The sequence below is a fragment of the Balaenoptera acutorostrata genome, chromosome X (assembly GCF_949987535.1).
Source record: "Balaenoptera acutorostrata chromosome X, mBalAcu1.1, whole genome shotgun sequence".
Classification (NCBI taxonomy): Eukaryota; Metazoa; Chordata; class Mammalia; order Artiodactyla; family Balaenopteridae; genus Balaenoptera; species Balaenoptera acutorostrata.
Window position 1 is genome coordinate 73,552,162 of NC_080085.1, and position 25,831 is coordinate 73,577,992.

At 38.1% G+C, this 25,831-nt stretch overlaps 1 pseudogene; it reads left to right on the forward strand.

Annotated features, from left to right (window-relative positions):
* Window positions 1–5,851: 5,851 nt before the first annotated feature.
* Window positions 5,852–25,831, forward strand: part of LOC103016710 (V-type proton ATPase subunit B, brain isoform-like) — a 42,706-nt pseudogene continuing 22,726 nt past the window's right edge.

The window sequence follows — 25,831 nt, forward strand, 5'->3', positions numbered from 1 at the left end:
GAACAAAAATTTAGTTTTATTTATCTCCAGCATCTAGCACAATGCCTGTCATATAGAAGACGTTCTGCAAGGGTTTGTTGAATGAATCAGTCATTCAATAGTGCAAAATATTGGAAAAATATTGAAAAAGTTGAAAAGTGATTTTTAAAATCCATTGGATTTAGCATTTAGGAGTTGTTGGTTATAATCTTTGAGAATATTCCAAGACTGAGATGAGAATACAAACCAGATTGCAAAATTACATCCAAGGAGTGGGAAGTAAATGTAATACGGCAATGAAGAAACATATATAAGTCATCTGACAATTTTAATGTTATTTGTAAACTCTTAGTTGGAGGAATTCTGGAGGCATGTAATCAAAATTTTGGCTAAAAGCTAATTACCTTTTACCTATCTTCCTAATCCTTATTACAATCATGTACCTCATTTCTTTTACAAGTCTTTACAATTGTTAATTGCCACATCACATTGACATTATGCCTATTTTAAAGTTTTTCTCCACCAAGTTGATTCAAACAAATTGCTTCAACCTATTTTACTGGTAGATCTCAATGTGGAACATAACTGCTCTGGACTTGATGTGCCTGTGCATATATGTATCTGTCAGGGTCTTTGAATGTCTACCTAATGACAAGGGATCATTTTTATTACTAAATATATTAGCACCACACAGTTTGAGTCAGTTATTTTGACATTGTTAATCAGAGTTAGGCACTAACAAATTATAATTGAACATATCAAATTAAATGGTATGATCATTATTTTTAAGTTCTTAAAACATTTTAATGGCATTGCTGAAATTGTCAGGATATATATACCATCACCACCACCCACACCCCTCCAGGCAGATCTCTGTCACACACACACGTACATGCACAGATGTTCCAAATATTTCATTCAAATAATGAATGAACAAAAGCCAAATTTAAAATATGTTTAAAGATAGACAATTTAAGAAAATAGGCCAAACTAAGAACACATGCCTGATACACACTTTTTAAATTTTTCAGTCATGTTTTATTTAATAGAACTACATTTTACATTGATACAAATAGAATAAAGCTTATTTAAGATAATTTTAGATTTTTTGAAAATTCAATTAACTCTGACCCTCTATGTCCATCACTCATCAAAATGAGAATCAGTACCTCAGTACATTTAAACAGGATGCAAATCTTTTTTTGGTATTGCTGTTTTATTGAGGTATAATTGCTATACAAAAATTGCACACATTTAATGTTTACATCTGGATGAGTTTGAACATATGCATACACCAGTGATACCATCACCACAACCAAGGCACTAAACATATCCATCACTTCCAAAAATGTTCCTGTGTTCTTTTGTGGTATCTTTCCTTTCTTCCTTGCTTGCTTCCCCCCAACCGTGCCTTTTTTTTTTCTTTTTTTAATAAGAACACAACACGAGATCTATCCTCTTAAAATATTTTAACTCTTTCTTAAAAACATCTTGTAACTTCTCGCTCTGTGTATCCATTCTTTTCCTGAGTTCTTGGATCATCTTTACAATCATTACTCTGAACTCTTTCTTGGGTACATTGCCTATCTCCATGTCACTTAGTTGTTCTTCTGGGGTTTTATCTTGTTCCTTCATCTGGAACATATTCCTTTGCTGTCTCACTTTTTATAAATTCTATTTGTGTTTTTATGTATGTAGTAAGTTAGTTACGTTTCTTGACCTTGGAGAATTGGCCCTCTGTAGGGGATGTCCTATGTGTCGAAGCAGTACACTCTCCTCTTGTCACCCAAGGGTCAGGGACCAGCTGGTCCCAGGATAAGTTCTGACCCATGTTTGCAGACTCAGTTCCACAGGTTCTGATATGACAGTTTTCTTGCTTCTGGTGTCTGCCCCCTGGTGGGTGGATCTGGGTCTTGACCCTCTGGTGAGCAGGGCTGTGTCAAGGGAAGTGTCTAGAGGTAGTTGTGGGGTGAGGAAGTCTTTGGGCTGCCTCTCTGCTGACAAGCGGGGCTTTGTTCCCACCCTGTTGGTTGTTTGGCCTGAGGTGTCCCAGCTGGAGCCTACAAGCTGTTTGGTGGGGCCAGGTCTTGGTGCTAATGACTCGAACAAGGGTCTTGCTGTCAACCCCCAGCAAGAGTTCATATAGGTGAACAGTCACCAATATGTCCACCACTTCTTATGACCCCAGAGAGAGCCACCGCTACCCCTAACCTCCCCAGGAGACCCTCCAAGACCAGCAGGTAGGTCAAGCCAACCTGCTGGCTCCTATGAAGTCAGTGCTTTTGCCTGGGTCTCAGTGTGTGATAGACCTTGTGTGCACCCTCTAAGAGTGGAGTCTCTGTTTCCCCCAGTCCTGTGGAGCTCCTGCAATGAAACCCCGCTAACCTTCAAAGCTAAATGCTCTGGGGGCTCTTCCTCCTGATGCTGGACCCCTAAGCTGGGGAGCCTGATGTGGTGCTCAGAGCTCTCACTCCTGTGGAAGAACTTCTGCAATATCATTATTCTCCAGTTTGTGAGTCGCCCATCCAGGTTGTATGGGATTTGATTATATCCCAAGTGCACCCTTCCTACTATCTTGTTGTGGTTTCTTCTTTATGTCTTTGGATGTATTAACAGAATATCTTTTTTGGTAGGTTCCAATCTTTTTAATCGATGGTTGTTCAGCAATTAGTTGTGATTTTGGTGTGTTTGTGAGAGGAGGTGAGTTCAAGGTCTTTCTCCACCACCTTGTCTCCAATCCCCTATCCTCTTAATATATTTTAAATTGCACAATTCCGTATTGTAAACTATAGGTACTATGTTGTACAACAGACTCTAGAACTTACTCATCATGCACAACTGAAACTTCATACCCATTGAGAAATAATTCCCTATTTCCCCCTCCCCCCCCCCAGCCCCTGAAAACCACTATTCTATTCTCTGCTTCTATGAGTTTGAATATTTTCACTTGGAACAGTTAATGTATCTCTCAACCAATGTTCACATTTCTCACATACTTACTGGTTTCTGAGGAAAAAAATCTAAACTATATTTTAAGTGTATTTTTATATAACGGCTTTATTTTCCATTTATGATAGAAAAAAATTACATACCTCCCAGGATTGCTATGAGAATTAAGTAAGATAAAATACTTAAAATTCCTCGTAAAGTAACTGGTTCAGAAATGTGCTCCTGCAAAGTCAGTTCATTTCTTCTCCCTAGCCAATATGATGTTAAGCCCAATGGTCAATTCTCAGTCTTCATCTTACTTTACCCAACAGCAGCAATTAACACAGTTGATAACTCTCTCTTCCTTGAATTTTCACTTAGCTTCCAGGATATCCCTCTCTCCTGTTTTTATTTTTTTCTTCTGCTTCACTGCCCACTTCTGAATTACTGTTGCTAATCTCTTCTCTTGTCCCCACTTACTTAATGTTGGAGTGTCCGAGGACTTAGTCCTTCATCCTCTTCATCTGTACCTCCTCCCTTGGTGATGTCATCCAGTCTCATGTCTTTAAATACCATCCAACTAGGAAAATTCATACCTCTAGACTTAGAGGTATAACTGCCTACTCAACATTTCTACTTGGTTATCTAATACTCCTTTCAAAATCAGCAAGTACAAAATTGAACTCACCAACTCCCATCACCCCCACCCCAAAATATTCTTTCTACACAGTCTTTCCCATCTCAGTTGATGGCAACTCCATCCTTTCATTTGCTTAGGCCAAAAAACTTAAAGTCATCCTTCAGTCCTCTTTTTCTTGCACACTCTCCTTCTTGTCTATCAGGAAATCCTGTTGGTTCTACCTTTAAAAAGATAAGCAAAAATCAACCATCTTTTATCCTCACCCCCACTGTTATCATTCTGGTCTAAACTACTCTGGTCATCTCTTACCTAGATTACTGAATGGCTTTGTGACCTTTCTCCCTGTTTCTACCTTTGTCCCCTATAGTCTGTTTTTCAATACTGTAGAAAACAGAGTGATCCTTGTAAAACAACCTAGATCATGTCACTCCTCAAAATCCTGTAACTATTCCTCATTTCACTCAGTATAAAAGTTAAAGTCCTTACAATGACCTATAAGGACTTCTGTGATCTGGTCTCCTTCTTTCTTTGGCCTTATTTTCTACCCTACTCCATTACTCTGCTTCAGCCACACTGATTTTCCTGTGATCCTCAGACATGTAGGCACATTCCATCCTGCTTTAGAACCTTTGTACTTGCTGTTCCTGCTTCTTGGAATGCTCTTCTCCCCAAATAAACCTGTGTCTAACGCCCTCACCTCCTTCAGTCTTTCTTCAAATATTATCTTCTCAATAAGGCCTGCCCTTTACTAACCTATTATATCACTGCAACCTGTCCCACTATCCTGCCCCCCCCCAAATTGCTAATTCCCCTTACCCTGCTCTACTTTTTCTTTATTCCTTAGCACTTATCGCCTTTAAACATTCTAGATAATTTACTAATAATGCTTATTTTTGTTGTCTGTCTTCCTTTCCTACATTTTAAGCTGCTTGAGGACTTGGATCTTTGTTTTATTTACTGGTCTATCTTAAATGCCTGGCACAGTACTTGGTACATGGTAGGAACCCAATAAATGTTGTTGAATAAATGAATGAACTGTTACTGTTTTATATATAATTCCTTTTGCGATTCAATCCTAAACTAAACAAGAAATACACTCTTGAAAAAGTCTTTTTTTCTAGGAAGAAATCCGTGAGAGTTTATAAGACATATTTTTCAAGCATATTTTAACTTCCTTAAATGAATTACATTATATTACATATTAGAAGCCAAGTCCCATTGAGTAGATTACTACCTATTTGAAGCTGGTAGCTGCACTTTATTATAGAAGCCTAGACTATCAGAGCTATAAAAGATTATAGTAATCATCTAATCAATTCCTTCATGTCATCCATGACAGTACTCAATGTATTGGAACAATACAAACCAGGTTTAGTTTACTTAGGATCTGATATTTACTGTTCAACTGGGTAATCCTTTATCAATTCTACAGGAGATAATGAAGTAATCTCTAAAGACACTACATGAACTAACCTCACCATTAGTCACTCTAATTGAGGATGATGAGAAGTCACATTTTTCCTCTCCAAAAACCCATAGACATTTCTATGTGGGTGTGTGCTATGCCAGTTCAATCTAGGCACCAGAGAACCACACTCAGGTTATCTGGCAAAGTGTCAGGCTTTATAAAAACACAAGAAGTTTATATATGAGTCATTTATTTCTTTAAAATAGAGGAGGAAGATCTGGAGTCATGGGAAAGATGGAAACAGGCAGATTTTGCTGGCAGACAGTCTATTCTCACCTTCTCATGTTTCTTCTTGTATTTGCTGTTGAGTGGCATAGTCAGGCTGTTAACCTGCATTCATCACTGTAGGAGTTGGTGAAGGGAACACCCAGCTGCAGTTACAGAACTAGTAGATTAGGCCACTTCAAACTCTTTTCATAGTAGTCATAGAACTGAAGTAGCCAGAGTGAATAGAGGCATGAGCAATGGGCAAAATGTGGATAGTTTTAAAAGCAGTCTTGAGACAGCCATTCTGGGTGAGACTTTTTTTTATCACTTCTAACTAAGTACCACATCTTCATTAGCCAATGGTTGGGAAATCCTGACCACATTCTGCAGGCTAACTCAATGTGTTCAAACCTGTACATTTTAGCATGTTTGCTCAAATGGTAAAATAGGGCAATAGAAATCTCTTGAGGGCCTTAAAGGGAAACCTTATGGTTTAGTAACAATGAAAGATTGGATTCTTTCAGGGGAAACAATTTGTTTTTGTTTCTCTAATTTGTGAGCTTTTTCTATTTTTATTATCTCTATCAAGATGTCCAAATTTCAGAGGTCGGTGGGGAAATTATTGGTACATGGGGACCAAATGTGACCAGCTCTGGAATACTCTGGACCTGATTTTAGTAGCAGCATTGCCTGGAATAGGACTGGCTTTACTAGTTGGTGTAACAATCCAGACTATCCACTACTGTAAAAAGAAGTCAAAGAAGAATACAAATGATCACCGGTAAGAAATTTCTAAATACCTCTGAGAATGATGGGAAATCGCTTGTGAGATCAGTAAATGATTCAAGAAATAATGGATATCATTTATCATGCATACAGCTGATATATTCTCTTCCATATTCATCAACATTTAATTAAATTTGAACAAAAGTCAGGATAACTAAATACATTTTGTTCAGGATTTGGATACAACAAAAACTGGAAAGCCCCTTCCTCAGATAAAAACCAAGTGAGCCAAGTGTAATTCACTAAAGAATTGTTCTACTTCAGTGCCTTCCTTCCACCAAGGTGCTATTTGTATGCACCACACATACTGTCCTAAGAGTTGAGGCGGGGGAAGGGGGACAGCTGTACCAGTACCTCCTATTTACCCCAACCCCCAGCATCCAATAGGCTTGACTGTAATCTGACTCTGTCTTGGGCAAATCTCGTCACTTCACTGGGCTTCAATTTTCTCAGCTATAGAGATTGCTATAATCTGACCTACACATCTCACAGAGATGGTGAGATTGATACTGAAAACAACAATCATTTACAGACAGCTTATTATATGTATCAGGCTGAATTATAAATGTTTCATACCTATTGACTCATGTAATCCTCACAAGAACCCTATAAAGTACAGATGCGATTACTAAGGCACAGAGAGATCAAATAACTTGGCTGAGGTTACAGGGCTAAGTCTATACCCAGGCAATCTGACTCCCAGGTTTAAACTCTTAATCCCCATGCTACACTAATGGACTCTAATGAGATAAAACAGTGCCCTGAAAGCTGTAAAGCCCTGTTGCTTTCCTTTTGTTTCTTTGCTTAAAAGCAAATAGTACCCTTTATATTTTGCACTGCCTCTAAATGATAGAAATATGAAAGGTAAATACCAGTAGGGTAAAATCTCACCAATTTTATATCAGCTAATTCAAATTAGCATCTACTTTGAAGTATCATTCTCCAGTGACAAGATAATGTTACCCTCTATGCAGTATGAGGATAGTTTGAAATATTACTTTAAAATTGGAAGTGGCTTGTACTGTCAGCCTCACACTTCTAAGAATAGAATTAGGTTGGAAACCTCCTGAGATTTTAAAGAATCATTTTAATTAGAAATCATACCCATAAACAAGTCACCTTTTAATTATTCTCCATAGTTTTCCTACTCCAAAGCTTTCTAGAACACTGGATTTGTATTCCAACCCTCTCTCTTCTACTACTTGTCTATGACTTTGAGAGGATCACTTAGCCCCTGTTTCATCCTTTATAAATGAAGAGTTGGGTATACATATCCTACTTCTCCATAGTTGTGAGAATCAAATTAAATAATTAATGGATAATTGCATTGAGAAGCAAAAGCAAAACAAAAAGCTTGATTATAAATTAGAATAGTAGTAGTGTTTATAAGCATTTAGACTTATTTATAGGTTTTTTTGGGTAAAGAATTAATCTGCCTTATTTTTCTTCAGTTAAAATATAATTTAGTTTGAGCTCCTTTTTTTCCCTTCTGCCATTCCCTCAATTGTGAATTGACAGAGTGTTTCTATATATACTCTGGAAGATTCCTTAGTGTAGTGGAAAAAGTATGGGCATAGAGCAAGACAGACTGGGGTTCAAATCCCTGCCCTGTAAATCACTGACTGTGTGGCCTTGGGGAATTTCCTTAAAATTTCTCAGCCTCAGGTTTCTCATCTGTAAAATGGAGTTAATAATACTTATCTTGCAAGCCTTACTCAAGTAAGATAATGTAATTTTTGTGAAATAAACTGACGTGTGAAATTTACTTTCAATTGCATCAAAAATATAATGGATTAATGGGTGAATAGAAGGATGGATAGATGGATAGATATATGCAAAAGCAAGCATAGTAAAGTGTTAACGATTAAATCGAGGTGGTAGATACATGGGCATTCACTATAAAATTCAATTTTGGTGTGTGTTTGAAAATTTTCCTAATAAAATGTTGGGAAAAATCAGATAATGTAAAGTAAAACACTTTGAGCATGGAAAATACTCAACAAATAGTAGCCAATATTATTGCATTCTCTCGGGTACATATAATAATGGAGCCTTAAGATGGGAACATTCATTCTGTGTTGTCAAAAATGAGTTTATTTTAAAAAGTGATTTATAACCAATTAAGCTACTTCTCTATCCTAACTATATATATATATTTTTTAATTTACTGTGCCAGAGAACAAAGGAGTTTATCAGGACTCCAACCTCAGCATAATTCTGCACATGTTTTTGATACTGCTATGAGACCTTCTCAACCTGATCAAGGCCAGGTAAACACTGAAATTCATTTGTAAGGTAAACTAAGTTTACAGAAGACACCAAAGAGAGAAATGCCTTAGAGAAACAAAAAAAAAACTTTGGGAGATTAAAGAAATAGTCAGAGACAACAAAATGAAGTGTGATCAGAAGATCAAATTGTACAAATATGGGATTGTTGATGACAAGTTATTTATCAGTAGAGTACAGGCCAGGCCTGGGGCAAATTACACTGGGAGTGCTCTCTCCTTTTCTCCAGCATTTGTTTCCAGGTAAAATCAAGTTAAAACATATATCAAAGGCAGCCTTGGGGAAAGTTAAAACACATATCAAAGGGGAAAAGGAAGCCACTAAAAGAGGGCTAGAAAGATATTGGTAACAGGACACGGATTAGAGCTATGTGGCTTTTTTTTTTTTTTTTGAACTAGCTGAAAATCTCTTCTTATCTAACAATATGTTCTCAGTACCACAGATCCTCTGAAACAGAAGACTTGTGTGGATCTCTTCAATTCAGTGTATCTTAGGAATAGCTCTGAAGTAAGAGGTCTGAGTGTCATATCCAACCACAAGTATCAGAAGCAGCAGCAATGCTTTTATTGTTTTAAATCAAACAAATCGCTAGTAAGACACTGCAGCATCATCTTTTAGTCCTAGAATGTGCCCAATTATGATCTCTATATTTTAAGGAAGACCTACTTTGAGACTAAAGAACAGAAGCCTCAGTATAATTCTACCTATATTCCTGATATGGTACCTTCTCAATAGTATCAAGGCCAGTTAAAATTAAAACTCATGAAAAGCTTAAGATAAAAAGTTGATAAACGGTGGATGAATGAATGATAGTGGTCATATATTTTTATTAGAAGTCAGAACAATTAAATATTGGGACTTAGAGAATGAAGGATAGGATTTATGTGTTTCTGAATATATCTGTGTCTATCTATCTATCTAAAGCATTTTTCAAAAACGAACTTTAAGGTACTCTGGATGAATATACTATGGTGAATAATGTTGATGTTATGAAAGGCTAACTCTAGGGCTGTCAAATTATTTTAGTTGTCTGTTGTTCTCTTGAAGTGACCAATTATTTTGTAGATGAATCCTATGAGTTAGAAAAGCAAGCAGGGAGGTGGTGTTTTTCCTCTTCTAAGTATTCACTTATTCTTAGCCTCTGTAGTTACTTTGGCTACCCACCTATTTTTCAAATCTCCTTCTCTCCTTTCATCATCCCTTTTTTACTTAATGCTATACAAGCTCTAATAGTGGATACAATTCAGGAGGAGAGCCAAGTACAATGCACATCGTTTAGGCTCTATTCAATAAATGTTACTCTCCCTTTTCCTGGTCTCAGTCTTCCTATGGCTAAATACCTGCTTTGTTCCTGTTACATCTATCTGAATACTTCCACTGTAGACACTTTCTCTTCATTGCTGTGAACATTTCCTAAATTTCCCTTTACTGGGGACGGCACAAGTGAACTGCCATGCCTGGTCTCAATCTACCATATTCTTCTCTTCTTGAGGGTTTCCCAGAATCTAGGGCATTAGGAAGTAGAAGTGGACTGCAGGTTAACAATTTAATAGAGGACTAGGAAACTTTCCAACTGAGTTAAACTTTTTAGAAGGGTGTCCAGATGCACTGTGCTCTGATTGTACATTTAAAATATTGACTTTGGCGTGTGATGACTTTTCAGAAGCTAAGGCCCAGGTCAGGTTTCCACAGAAGTGAATAATGCTTTTTCATGCAAATTCATCATTATTTTCTTTATTCAGCTAACTCACACGCAGAGAACCAGGAATTAATACGCAGAGCCTGAGTTCATTCTTGAATTGTCAACGTTAATCTTTTCTAATTGACTTAACAATTAGATTTGAGTGGATGGAGGTAAGACTACATATTTGCTACCTCTTCTTCACCTCCACCCACTTTTACTTTTAGCACAGAATAGCTTGTGGCTTTCAAAGCTGTTACAATCCTAGCATGAGCATATAATTAGAAGTCCCAATATATTCTGTGAATCTCTGGCAGGAAGGTGTGCTGCATAGTTCAGTCCTATGAGAATTCACCATTGCTATTGTTGTTTATTTTTAGTTGTTGTTCTGATCATAAATATATATTTTTAAGTTTATCTGCCTTTAAAACCAAGGTTACCTGGCATGATTCAGCCACATTCAGCCACAGGATATAACATGTTTTAGCTACTTTCACCTGGTGAAAATATACAGCAACTATGTCAAGAGAAAAAAAAAAAAACACCCCTACATTTGATAGAGACCCAGGTAACTGGCATAGTCCGAAGAGCAAAGAAATAAATACTGGTACGACTTAAAGAGCATATAATGAACCATATAGTGGAGGCAACAAATATTGAGATGTGCTCACTGAAAAGGAAGAATACTTTGACTAAAGATAAGATCTTCTAAATTTAGCATTATAATCACAAACTTACCAAATTGCTGGATTTATTGTGTTTTCAAATAGAATGAATTGAAAGCAGGAGGAGATAATGAGATAAGCTTTAAATTATCAATTTACCAAATCCAGGAGATTATTCTTCCTAGATAATAAATGAAAATAATATCCAATAATTAAAGTATTCTTTAATGATACCTGAGAATATTATATTATTTAAGTAATTTCTCACTAGAAGTTGTTAATATCATCTTCAAACAGTTAAACGTTATCAAGCACTCCACTACAGATGGCACTGTGCAAATTGTGATAATCTCCAGACCGTTGCTACATTTTCAGTCTGCATTATCTTTGGATATGTACATTATTCTACCTTATCAGTAAAAAATTAGTCACAGTTTTATGAATATTTGCATAGTTAAAACCTTATGTTGTGTCACTTATCCAATTCATGAAATTAATTTGTTCATGACAACCAGTTATGTAAAGTGAACTGGAAATCAGCAAGGTAGAAATAATATCTTTTACTGAGATTAGTTTTTTTCAACAGTCCAATATTCTGCTTAGGAAAATAATATTAATTGGTTAGAAACACTAAAGGAATCTTAGTAAGTGGAAGGGGAATATTATTTTGCAGCTTTTTTAACCTTTATTTTATTTTATTTTTTTACTTTTTATTTTTATACAATATTTAAAGGTTACTTTCCATTTACAGTTATTGCAAAATATTGGCTATATTCCTCGTATTGTACAATACATCCTTGAGCCTATCTGATACCCAATAGTTTGTACCTCCCACTCCCCTGCCCCTATATTGCCCTTCCCCCTCCCTCTCCCCCCACTGGTAACCACTAGTTGTATTCTCTATATCTGTGAGTCTGCTTCTTTTATGTTATATTCACTAGTTTGTTGTACTTTTTAGATTCCACATATAAGTGATATCATACAGTATTTATCTTTCTCTGATTTATTTCACTAAGCATAATACCCTCCAAGTGCATCCATGCTGCTGCAAATGGCAAAAATTCATTCTTTTTTATGTCTGAGTAGTATTCCATTGTATATCTATACCACATCTTCTTTATCCATTCATCTGTTGATGGACACTTCGGTTGTTTCCATGTTTTGGTTATTGTAAATAATGCTGCTATGAACATTGAGGTGTATGCACCTTTTTGAATTAGTGTTTCGAAGAAAAATATGTTTTGACTAAACTCCTAAGGTTCCTTAATCTTTGTTCCTATTTCTGTCATTTTATTTAAGATTATCATGCACCCAAATTTTCTGGAATTTTTAAAAATATGTTTTCAAAAACAATAAAATATCCACGCCACAGGGGAAAGTCACTGGATGAAATTCTCCATATTTACCAACAGATGGCAGTGACTAACCATTAAGTGTATCTTCCTAGGCCGTTCTGGTTTGCTGAGGAAGAGCCTCCTCTGTAAAAATTCAAAAGCAGAAAACCTGTAGTTAAGCACTCAGGGCCAAATCATTGAGAGGACTTACCATCAGTATCAAATTATGGCGATTCTGATAAAATCTTAACTGATTTGTGTCACACTAACAGCATTGTAAAGCAAGCATCAATCAAGTGGAAAATAGGAAAATAGAAAACTGTAATGCTGAAGGATCACAACTATCCTTTTTCTAAAGTATACATATATGATGGAAATACGTATGCCAAAATATTAACAATACTTTTCTTTAGGTGGGAAACTATAGGTTAATTTTCCTTAATATATAAAAGTTCTTCATAATCGTGAAGTAAATGATCAACAATTCAATAAAAGAATGGGCAAATTAGATGAACTGACAGTTCATTGAAAAGGAAATTCGAATGGCTCTTAAACATATAAAAATATGTTAACCTTCCTTCATTATTATGAGAGAAATGTGACTATAATTATACTGAAATACCATTTTTTGCCTATCATTTTAGTAAAGATCCAAAAGTTTGATAATATATTCTATTAGAAAGGCTCTGAGGAAAATGGCTGGTGGAAAGGCAGTTTGACAATTACAAATGCATATATCATTTGACCTAGCAATATCACTTGGGGGAGTGAATATCCTGAAGATATATCCCCATAAGTGCAGACTGATATGTTTATAAGATTTTTATTGCCGCATGGATTACAATAGGAAAGGATTGGAAACCACACAAATACCTATCAAGAGAGGCTAGTTAAATAATCTATAGTACATCCATACAATGGAACGCTATGGGACTTTACAAAAGAACAAGTGGGTTATCTCTGTACTGATATGAAAAGATCTCCAAGATAGGTATAGTGAAAAAAAAAAAGGTGGAAAAAAGTGTGTATGGTGTGTTTCCTTTTGTATAAGAAAGAGGAGGAAGTAAGAATATATATTCGTGTTGCTTATATTTATATAAAAAAACTTTGGATGAATACACAAGCAACTATAAAAATGATTACTGCTTAGGGGGTTGGGGGTGGAGACTGAATGGTTGGAGGTCAGGGGTGAGAAAAAGAAATTCATTGTTTAAATTATTACTCATTCAAAAATTTTCAGAGTACTTTGCTTTTAATAATGGAAAAAAATAAAACCTTAGTTATGTTAATTAGTTTCAGCTGTTAGTAATATTGTGCCATTATTATTTTCCTGATTTTGATAATGTACTATAGTTATATAAGATGTAAACATTAGAGGAGGCTGAGTCAAGGTAATACAGGAACTCACTGTGCAATTTTTGCAAATTGTAAGTCTAAAATCATTTCAAAATAAAAAGTTTTTTTAAAATAAACATTGGTTGAAAACCTCTTTGGTCCAAAGTGCTGCTGGAATGTGTGGGAAGACAGATGAACATCATTATGCCTGGTATCCAGGGATATGATAAAGATCCATGAAACAATGGACAAGTCTAGGTCAGGTTCCTTTGATATACCCTCTCTTTATTTTTTTTAATAAACTTATTTATTTTATTTATTTATTTTTGGCTGCACTGGGTCTTCGTTGCTGCACGCGGGCTTTCTCTAGTTGCGGTGAACAGGGGCTACTCTTCGTTGTGGTGCGCGGGCTTCTCATGGCAGTGGCTTCTCTTGCTGAGGAACACGGGCTCTAGGCGTGCAGGCTTTGGTAGTTGTGGCACCTGGGCACAGTAGTTGTGGCTTGCGGGCTATAGATCGCAGGCTCAGCAGTTGTGGCACACAGGCTTAGTTGTTCTGCAGCATGTGGGATCTTCCCAGACAGGGCTCGAACCCATGTCCCCTGCGTTGGCAGGCAGATTCTTAACCACTGCGCCACCAGGGAAACCATGCTATACCCTCTTGCAGTAAGATGTTTCTTCCTTAGTTACATATCTTATTTTGCAAATATATTCTGGTTTGGGTGATTTTTTTTAACAACTTTATTAGAGTATAATTGCTTTACAATGGTGTGTTAGTTTCTGCTTTATAACAAAGTGAATCAGTTATACATATACATATGTTCCCATATCTCTTACCTCTTGCATCTCCCTCCCTCCCACTCTCCCTATCCCACCCCTCTGGGTGGTCACAAACCACCGAGCTGATCTCCCTGTGCTATGTGGCTGCTTCCCACTAGCTATCTGTTTTATGTTTGGTAGTGTATATATGTCCATGCCACTCTCTCACTTTGTCACAGCTTACCCTTCCCCCTCCCCATATCCTCAAGTCCATCCTCTAGTAGGTCTGTGTCTTTATTCCCGTCTTACCCCTAGGTTCTTCATGACCTTTTTTTTTTTCTTCTTAGATTCCACATATATGTGTTAGCATACGGCATTTGTTTTTCTCTTTCTGACTTACTTCACTCTGTATGACAGACTCTAGGTGCATCCATCTCACTACAAATAACTCAATTTCATTTCCTTTTATGGCTGAGTAATATTCCATTGTATATATGTGCCACATCTTCTTTATCCATTCTTCTGTTGATGGACACTAAGGTTGCTTCCATGTCCTGGCTATTGTAAATAGAGCTCCAATGAACATTTTGGTACATGACTATTTTGAATTATGGTTTTCTCAGGGTACATGCCCAGTAGTGGGATTGCTGGGTCGTATGGTAGTTCTATCTGTAGTTTTTTAAGGAACTTCCATACTGTTCTCCATAGTGGCTGTATCAATTTACATTCCCACCAACAGTGCAAGAGGGTTCCCTTTTCTCCACACCCTCTTCAGCATTTATTGTTTCTAGATTTTTTGTTGATGACCATTCTGACTGGTGTGAGATGGTATCTCATTGTAGTTTTGATTTGCATTTCTCTAAGGATTAATGATGTTGAGCATTCTTTCATGTGTTTGTTGGCAATCTGTATATCTTCTTTGGAAATGTCTATTTAGGTCTTCTGCCTATTTTAGGATTGGGTTGTTTGTTTTTTTTGTTATTGAGCTGCATGAGTTGCTTGTAAATTTTGGAGATTAATCCTTTGTCAGTTGCTATATTTGCAAATATTTTCTCCCATTCTGAGGGCTGTCTTTTGGTCTTGTTTATGGTTTCCTTTGCTGTGCAAAAGCTTTTAAGTTTCATTAGATCCCATTTGTTTATTTTGTTTTTATTTCCATTTCTGTAGGAGGTGGGTCAAAAAGGATCTTGCTGTGATTTATGTCATAGAGTGTTCTGCCTGTGTTTTCCTCTAAGAGTTTGATAGTGTCTGGCCTTGCATTTAGATCTTTAATCCATTTTGAGTTTATTTTTGGGTATGGTGTTAGGGAGTCTTCCAATTTCATACTTTTACATGTACCTGTCCAGTTTTCCCAGCACCACTTATTGAAGAGGCTGTCTTTTCTCCACTGTACATTCCTGCCTCCTTTATCAAAGATAGGGTGACCATATGTGCCTGGGTTTATCTCTGGGCTTTCTATCCTGTTCCATTGATCTATATTTCTGTTTTTGTGCCAGTACCATACTGTCTTGATTACTGTAGCTTTGTAGTATAGTCTGAAGTCAGGGAGCCTGATTCCTCCAGCTCCATTTATCGTTCTCAAGATTGCTTTGGCTATTCGGGGTCTTTTGTGTTTCCATACAAATTGTGAAATTTTTTGTTCTAGTTCTGTGAAAAATGCCAGTGATTGTTTTATAGGGATTGTGTTGAATCTGTAGATGGCTTTGGGTAGTATAGACATTTTCACAACATTGATTCTTCCAATCCAAGAACATGGTATATCTCTCCATCTATTTGTATCATCTTTAATTTCTTTCATCAGAGTCATAATTTTCTGCATACAGGTCTTTTGTCTCCCTAGGTAGGTGTATTCCTAGATATTTTATTCTTTTTGTTGCCATGGTAAATAGGAGTGTTTTTTTTAATTTCACTTTCAGATTTTTCATCATTAGTGTATAGGAATGTCTGAGATTTCTGTGCATTAATTTTGTATCCTGCTACTTTACAAAATTCATTGATTAGCTCTAGTAGTTTTCTGGTAGCATCTTTAGGATTCTCTATGTATAGTATCATGTCATCTGCAAACTGTGACAGCTTTACTTCTTCTTTTCCGATTTGGAGTCCTTTTATTTATCTTTCTTCTCTGATTGCTGTGGCTAAAACTTCCAAAACTATGTTGAATAATAGTGGTGAGAGTGGGCAACCTTGTCTTGTTCCTGATCTTAGTGGAAATGGTTTGAGTTTTTCACCATTGAGGACGATGTTGGCTGAGGGTTTGTCATATATGGCCTTTATTATGTTGAGGAAAGTTCCCTCTATGCCTACTTTCTGCAGGGTTTTTATCATAAATAGGTGTTGAATTTTGTCGAAAGCTTTCTCTGCATCTATTGCGATGATCATATGGTTTTTCTCCTTCAATTTGTTAATATGGTGTATCACGTTGATTGATTTGCGTATATTGAAGAATCCTTGCATTCCTGGAATAAACCCCACTTGATCATGATGTATGATCCTTTTAATGTGCTGTTGGATTTTGTTTGCTAGTGTTTTGCTGAGGATATTTGCATCTATGGTCATCAGTGATACTGGCCTGTAGTTTTCTTTCTTTGTGACATCTTTGTCTGGTTTTGGTATCAGGGTGATGGTGGCCTCGTAGAATGAGTTGGGGAGTGTTCCTCCCTCTGCTATATTTTGGAAGAGTTTGAGAAGGATAGGTGTTAGCTCTTCCCTAAATGTTTAATAGAATTCGCCTGTGAAGCCATCTGGTGCTGGGCTTTTGTTTTTTGGAAGATTTTTAATCACAGTTTCAATTTAAGTGCTTGTGATTGGTCTGTTCATATTTTCTATTTCTTCCTGGTTCAGTCTCGTCAGGTTGTGCATTTCTAAGAATTTGTCCATTTCTTCCAGGTTGTCCATTTTAATGGCATATAGTTGCTTGTAGTAATCTCTCATGATCCCTTGTATTTCTGCAGTGTCAGTTGTTACTTCTCCTTTTTCATTTCTAATACTGTTGACTTGAGTCTTTTCCATTCTTTTCTTGATGAGTCTGGCTAATGGTTTATCAATTTTATTTATCTTCTCAAAGAACCAGCTTTTAGTTTTATTAATCTTTGCTATGGTTTCCTTCATTTCTTTTTCATTTATTTCTAATCCGATCTTTATGATTTCTTTCCTTCTGCTAACTTTGGGCTTTTTTTGTTCTTCTTTCTCTAATTGCTTTAGGTGCAAGGTTAGGTTGTTTATTTGAGATGTTTCCTGTTTCTTAAGGTAGGATTGTATTGCTATAAACTTCACTTTTAGAACTGCTTTAGCTGCATCCCATAGGTTTTGGGTCATCGTGTCTCCATTGTCATCTGTTTCTAGGAATTTTTTGATTTCCTCTTTGATTTCTTCAGTGATCACTTCGTTATTAAGTATTGTATTGTTTAGCCTCCATGTGTTTGTGTTTTTTACAGATTTTTTCCTGTAATTGATATCTAGTCTCATAGCATTGTGGTCGGAAAAGATACTTGATACAATTTCAATTTTCTTAAATTTATCAAGGCTTGATTTGTGACCCAAGATATGATCTATCCTGGAGAATGTTCCATGACCACTTGAGAAGAATGTGTATCCTGTTTTTTTAGCAGGGAATGTCCTATAAATATCAATTATGTCGATCTTGTTTAATGTATCATTTAAAGCTTGTGTCTCCTTATTTATTTTCATTTTGGATGATCTGTCCATTGGTTAAAGTGGGGTGTTAAAGTCCCCTACTATGCTTGTGTTACTGTCAATTTCCCCTTTTATGGCTGTTAGTATTTGCCTTATGTATTGAGGTGCTCCTATGTTGGGTGCATAGATATTTACAATTGTTATATCTTCTTCTTGGATCAATCCCTTGATCATTATGTAGTGTCCTTCTTTATCTCTTGTAATAGTCTTTATTTTAAAGTCTATTTTGTCTGATATGAGAATTGCTACTCCAGCTTTCTTTTGATTTCCATTTGCATGGAATATCTTTTTCCATTCCCTCACTTTCAGTCTGTATGTGTCCCTAGGTCTGAAGTGGGTCTCTTGTAGACAGCATATATACGGTTCTTCTTTTTGTATCCATTCAGCCAGTCTGTATCTTTTGTCTGGAGCACTTAATCCATTTACGTTTAGGCTAATTATTGATATGTATATTCTTATTGTCATTTTCTTAATTGTTTGGGGTTTGTTATTGTAGGTCTTTTCCTTCTCTTGTGTTTCTTGCCTAGAGAAGTTCCTTTAGCGTTTGTTGTAATGCTGGTTTGGTGGTGCTGAACTCTCTCAGCTTTTGCTTGTCTGTAAAAGTTTTAATTTCTCCATCAAATCTGAATGAGATCCTTCCTGGGTAGAGTAATCTTGGTTGTAGGTGTTTCTCCTTCATCACTTTAAGTATGTCCTGCCACTCCCTTCTGGCTTGCAGAGCTTCTGCTGAAAGATCAGCTGTTAACCTTATGGGGATTCCCTTGTGTGTTATTTGTTGTTTTTCCCTTGTGCTTTTAATATGTTTTCTTTGTATTTAATTTTTGAGAGTTTGATTAATATGTGTCTTGGCGTGTTTCTACTTGGATTTATCCTGTATGGGACTCTCTGTCTTCCTGGGCTTGATTAACTATTTCCTCTCCCATGTTAGGGAGGTTTTCAACTATAATCTCTTCAAATATTTTCTCAGTCCCTTTCTTTTTCTCTTCTTCTTCTGGGACCCCTATAATTCGAATGTTGTTGCATTTATTGTTGTCCCAGAGGTCTTTGAGACTGTCCTCATTTCTTTTCATTCTTTTTTCTTTATTCTGCTCTGCAGTAGTTATTTCCACTATTTTATCTTCCTGGTCACTTATCCGTTCTTCTGCCTCAGTTATTCTGCTATTTATCCCTTCTAGAGTATTTTTAATTTCGTTTATTGTGTTGTTCATCTTTGCTTGTTTCCTCTTTAATTCTTCTAGTGTCTTGTTAAATGTTTCTTGCATTTTCTCTATTCTATTTCCAAGATTTTGGATCATCTTTACTATCATTATTCTGAATTCTTTTTCAGGTAGACTGCCTATTTCCTCTTCATTTGTTAGGTCTGGTGGGTTTTTACCTTGCTCCTTCATCTGCTGTGAGTTTTTCTGTCTTCTCATTTTGCTTAATTTACTGTGTTTGGGCTCTCCTTTTCGCAGGCTGCAGGTTCGTAGTTCTCGTTGTTTTTGGTGTCTGTCCCCAGTGGCTAAGGTTTGTTAAGTGGGTTGTGTAGGTTTCCTGGTGGAGGGGACTAGTGTCTGTGTTCTGGTGGATGAGGCTTGATCTTGTCTTTCTGGTGGGAAGGTCCATGTCTGGTGGTGTGTTTTGGTGTGTCTGTGGCCTTATTATGATTTTAGGCAGCCTCTCTGCTAATGGATGGGGCTGTGTTCCTGTCTTGCTAGTTGTTTGGCATAGGGTGTCCAGCACTGTAGCTTGCTGGTCGTTGAGTGAAGCTGGGTCTTGGTGTTGAGATGGAGATCTCTGGGAGTTTTTTGCAATTTGATATTACGTGGAACTGGGAGGTCTCTTGTGGACCAGTGTCCTGAATTTGGCTCTCCCACCTCAAAGGCACAGCACTGACTCCTGGCTGGAGCACCAAGAGACTTTCATCCGCACGGCTCAGAATAAAAGGGAGAACAAATAGAAAGAAAGGAAGAAAGAAAGAAATAAATAAAGAAAGAAGGAGGATAAAATAAAATAAAATAAGATAAAATAAAATAAAGTTAGTAAAATAAAAAATAATTATTAAGAAAAAAAATTTTTTTAAGTAAAAAAAAAAAAAAAAAGGATGGACAGAACCCTAGGACAAATGGTGAAAGCAAAGCAATACAGACAAAGCTCACACAGAAGTATACACATACACACTCACAAAAAGAGGAAAGGGGGAAAAAATAATCTATCTTGCTCCCAAAGTCCACCTCCTCAATTTGGGATGATTCATTGTCTATTAAGGTATTCCACAGATGCAGGGTACATCAAGTTGATTTTGGAGATTTAATCTGCTGCTTCTGAGGCTGCTGGGAGAAATTTCCCTTTCTGTTCTTTGTTCGCACAGCTCCCGGGGTTCAGCTTTGGATTTGGACCCACCTCTGCGTGTAGGTCGCCTGAGGGCGTCTTTTCTTCACTCAGACAGGACAGGGTTAAAGGAGCAGCTGATTCGGGGGCTCTGGCTCACTCAGGCCCAGGGGGAAGGAAGGGTACGGATGCAGGGCAAGCCTTCATTGGCAGAGGCCGACGTGACGTTGCACCCGCCTTAGGCACGCCGTGCTTTCTCCCGTGGAAGTTGTCTCTGGATCACGGGACCCTGGCAGTGGCGGGCTGCACAAGCTCCCGGGAGGGGAGGTGTGGATAGTGACCTGTGCTTGCCCACAGGCTTCTTGGTGGCTGCAGCAGCAGCCTTAGCGTCTCATACCCGTCTCTGGAGCTCCTTTAAGCAGCGCTCTTAATCCCCTGTCCTCGCGCACCAGGAAACAACGAGGCAAGAAAAAGTCTCTTGTCTCTTTTGCAGCTCCAGACTTTTCCTGGACTCCCTCCCAGCTAGCCGTGGCGCACTAGCCCCCTTCAGGCTGTGTTCACACCGCCAACCCCAGTCCTCTCCCTGCGATCCGACCGAAGCCCGGGCCTCAGCTCCCAGCCCCCGCCCGCCCCGGCAGTTGAGCAGACAAGCCTCTTGCGCTGGTGAGTGCTGGTCGGCACTGCTCCTCTGTGCAGGAATGTCTCCGCTTTGCCCTCCGCACCCCTGTTGCTGCACTCTCCTCCATGGCTCTGAAGCTCCCCCTCCACCCCCCACAGTCTCTGCCCGTGCAGGGGCTTCCTAGTGTGTGGAAACCTTTCCTCCTTCGCAGCTCCCTCCCACTGGTGCAGGTCCCATCCCTATTCTTTTGTCTCTGTTTTTTCTTTTGCCCTACCCATGTACGTGGGGAGTTTCTTGCCTTTTGGGAGGTCTGAGGTCTTCTGCCAGCATTCAGTGGGTGTTCTATAGGAGCAGTTCCACGTGTAGATGTATTTCTGATGTATCTGTGGGGAGGAAGGTGATCTCCACGTCTTACTCTTCCTCCATCTTCTCAAATCTCCACCAATTATTTTTTTTTAATGTCTTCTTCTCCACTAGTAGCAGGAAAATGTATGTGCATATGGTACATGATAGGTATCTTAAAGCATGTGTAGGGAATGTAAGTGGAAGATAGATTATTTTTCTTTTGCCTAGTTCTGAAATTCAGAACCAAAACCAATGGTGGAGATTATGGGAGGCAAACTTCAATTCAATGTAATATATCTATTTTCTAATAGTTGGAGCAATCAAATAATTAAACAGATTGGCCCAGTGAGGGGTGCACTCCTCAAAACTGGAAATATTCCAAAAGAGTGTAGGATGAGACAGAAGTGATATCTTCAGGTGGAAGAGTAGACTAGATAACAGATAAGATTCTATGATAGTCACTGCTAAGATTCTGTATCCTTTCTGGCATATCATACTTTAAATTTGCTTCAGCTTCCTTCATATTTGAAGAATCAAAGGAGCTTTTGTTTATTGCTATCCTTCAACTCTGTGTTTTCAGTATGTTAAATGCCAAGGTTATTGTTTGAAGTCCATTTTCTAATAAGTAATATTTAGCTCACTGAAGCTTATCTGCTGAGTTCTACCCACTCACCCAGTCTTGCGAGATCTCCATGCAGATTATCCTTGTCAGCTTGGCAGTTCATTTTCAGGAAGGTCAGCATCAGATGTTAGTATGGAAGAAATTTTAGAGACCATCTATTCAATGACAGACACTTTAAAGCCCTTTGGTGTGGAAACTTGTAAAGTTTTTTGAAAGTTTAAATAAGTTATAACCATTTCAACCCCCTTACTCAAAATGCTCAAAAAACCCTAGTTGATTTTGTCGGTCATAATTTTCCTTTATAGAAATCATGATTGCTTCTACATAAAATGTTATGTTTTCTTAAGCATCTGACGATATTACTGTTAATCTTCCACCTCACCCACAATGTAAGAATAAGAATTATTGGTCTATAGTTCTCAGGATTCTTATGGATTGGAGTCAGCATAGTGGCCATTTATAACAAAATGTAACACTTCGTGGTCATCTATTCCACAATTTCAATTTTGAGTTTCTTCAAACTGTTCAAGAGATGCTCTCCAGCCCTTATGATTCTCCTACGCCTAGTATATTGACTAAGACTTGACAAGTGATTCTGAATAAATCTTTCTGCAATGACAAAACTGTTCTATAAATCTGTGCTGTCCAATGTGTCAGCCACTAGCCACATGTGGCTATAGTGGACTTGAAATTCGGCTAGTATGACTAAGGAGTGGGTTTATTTTATTTTAATTAATTTAAATTTAAATAACCAAATCTGGCTAGTGGCTACCATATTGGATAGAACAGGTATAGACCACCTTACACATTTAAAATAACTTTTCTCTGACACCTTTGATTCTTTTTACTCTACATTTTTTTAATGTATTTATTTGGCTGCGTTGGGTCTTAGTTGCAGTGAATGGGCTCTTTGTTGCAGCGTGCCGGCTTCTCTCTACTTATGGCATGTGGGCTCCAGAGCGCACGGGCTCAGTAGTTGTGGCACATGGGCTTAGTTGCCCTGTGGCATGTGGGATCTTAGTTCCCTGACCAGGGATCAAACTCGCATCCCCTGCATTGGAAGGCAGATTCTTAACGACTGGACCAGCAGGGAAGTCCCCTTTGATTTACTAAACACTTTCAGGAAAGCTTTATTCTTAATTTCCCTCAGTAAAAAACAATGAAAATAATTCATGTAGTGTCTTCTCTAATCTTATGGTTAATTCTAAGACTAGCTTTTTTGTCTGTTCTCTCATTTCCCTCTTTGGATTATGGTGTAAAAATATCTGAGTTTGAAATCATATGATCAGAGCCTGAGAAATAGCTCTGTGATCTTTTTACATATAGAATTTATACAATCTGAATCTGTTGAATCATGGTAATCAAGCAGTTCAAATGATTTTTTTTCCCAATCAACCATCCATTCAGTATCATTAAGACTTTACTGTGATTAAAGTACTCTGGGATATAAGTAAGGTAATGGAGTAGAGAAGAACTAACATTTATTGAACACTTCCCATACACAAGGCGTTTTTAAATCACAGAATATCTGTAACATAGGATATCTATTTTAATCCTCACGACTGCCCCTGCATAGTCATATTACCCCTATTTTTAATAACGAGGAAATCAACAATAAGATAGGTTAAGTGACTGTACATTTTTTCTGGGTTTTTTGGTACATTTAAAATGTGTAACTCTCAAAATAAAACAAGACTTCATTTTTTAAAAGTTTTAGACTTTTTAAATTTTCTGGAAATTTCTAACCCTTACTCTATAATTGTAAAGAGAAAACAGACTACCACAGAATTCTAATAGTTTCTAATTTGTTCATCTAAAAAATACTATGACTCTGTGAATGGACTCTGGTATGTTTTAAGCATATTCTACCATTTAATATCTCTTTGGAAATAATTTTTTACCTTTCTTGAATGTAAAAAATGTAGTATGTAAAAAGATATTTGGGGCAGATGTTAAAGATGGTGGAGGAGTAAGATGTGGAGATCACCTTCGTCCCCACAAATACATCAAAAATACATCTACATGTGAAACAACTCCTACAGAAAACCTACTGAACGTTGGCAAAAGACCTCAGACTTCCAAAAGGCAAGAAATTCCCCACGTACCTGGGTAGGGCAAAAGAAAAAAGAAAAAACAGAGACAAAAGAATAGGGACAGGACCTGCACCTCTGGGAGGGAGTTGTGAAGGAGGAAAAGCTTTCACACAATAGGAAGCCCCTTCACTGGTGAAGACGGTGGGGGGGGAAGCTTTGGGGCCACGGTGGAGAGCACAGCAACAGGGGTGTAGAGGGCAAAGTGGAGAGATTCCGGCACAGAGGATTGGTGCCGACCAGCTCTCATCAGCCTGAGAGGCTTGTCTGCTCACCCACCAGGGCAGGTGGTGGCTGGGAGCTGAGGCTTGGGCTTCAGAGGTCAGATCCCAGGCAGAGGACTGGGGGTGGCTGCGTGAGCACAGCCTGAAGGGGGCTAGTGCGCCACAGCTAGCCAGGAGGGAGTCTATGAAAAAGACTGGACCTGCCTAAGAGGCAAGAAACCATCGTTTTGGGGTGCACGAGGAGAGGAGATTCAGAGCACTGCCTAAATGAGCTCCAGAGATGGGCACGAGCTGCGGCTATCAGCACAGACACCAGAGATAGGCATGAGATGCTAAGGCTGCTGCTGCAGCCACCAAGAAGCCTGTGTGCAAGCACAGGTCACTATCCACACCTCCCCTCCAGGGAGGTTGTGCAGGCCGACACTCCCAGGGTCCCGTGATCCAGGGACAACTTCCCCAGGAGAACACACGGCATGCCTCAGGCTGTTGCAATGTCATGCTGTCCTTTGCTGCCACAGGCTTGCCCCACAACCATACCCCTCCCTCCCCCTGGCTTGAGTGACAGAGCCCCCTAATCAGCTGCTCCTTTAACCCTGTCCTGTCTAGGCAGGGAACAGACGCCCTCAGGTGACCTACATGCAGAGGCAGGGCCAAATCCAAAGCTGAACCCCAGGAGCTGTGTGAACAAAGAAGAGAAAGGGAAATTTCTCCCAGCAGCCTCAGGAGCAGCGGATTAAATCTCCACAATCAACTTGATGTACCCTGCATCTCTGGAATATCTGAATAGGCAATGAATCTTACCAAAATTGAGGCAGTGGATTTTGGGAGCAACTGTTGACTTGGGGTTTGCTTTCTGCATCTAATGTGTTTCTGGTTTTAATTTATCTTAGTTTAGTCTTTAGAGCTTATTATCACAGGTTGATTTGTTTATTGATTTGGTTGCTCTCTTCCTTTTTATATATATATATTTTTTTCCTTTTTCTCCTTTTATAAGTGTGTATGTCTATGCATCTTTCTGTGATTTTCTCTGTATAACTTTGCTTTTACCATTTGTCCTAGGGTTCTGTGTCTCCGTTTTTTTTTCTGTTTTTTTTACTATATTTTTTAGCACTTATTATCATTGGTGGATTTGATTTTTGGTTTGGTTGCTCTCTTTCATTCTTTTTCATTTTTATTACTGTTTTATTTTTTTATTTTTAATAATATTTTTATTTTTAAATTAATAACTTTACTTTATTTTTTTCTTTTTCTTTCTTTCTTTCTTCCTTTCTTTCTTTCTTCTTTCGTTCTTTCTTTCTTTCTTTCTCTCTTTCTTTCTTTCTTTCTTCTTCTCCCTTTTCTTCTGAGCTGTGGGGCTGACACAGTCTTGGTGTACCAGCCGGGGCTCAGGTCTGAGCCTCTGAGGTGAGAGAGCTGAGTTCAGGACCCTGGTCCACCAGAGACCTCCTGGACCCACATAATATCAAATGGCAAAAGCTCTTTCAGAGATCTCTATCTCGACTCTAGGACCCAGCTCCACTCAACAACCAGCAAGCTACAGTGCAGGACACCCTATGCCAAACAACTGGCAAGACAGGAACACAATCCCACCCATTAGTAGAGAGTCTGCTTAAAATAATAATAACTTCACAGACACCCCAAAACACACAACAGGATGCAGTCCTGCCAACCAGAAAGACAAGATCCAGCCTCATCCACCAGAACACAGGCACCAGTCTCCTCCACCAGGAAGCATACAAAACCCACTGAACCAACATTAGCCACAGGGGGCAGACACCAAAAACAACGGGAAACACGAACCTGCAGCCTGCAGAAAGGAGACCTAAAACACAGTAAGATAAGCAAAATGAGAAGACAGAGA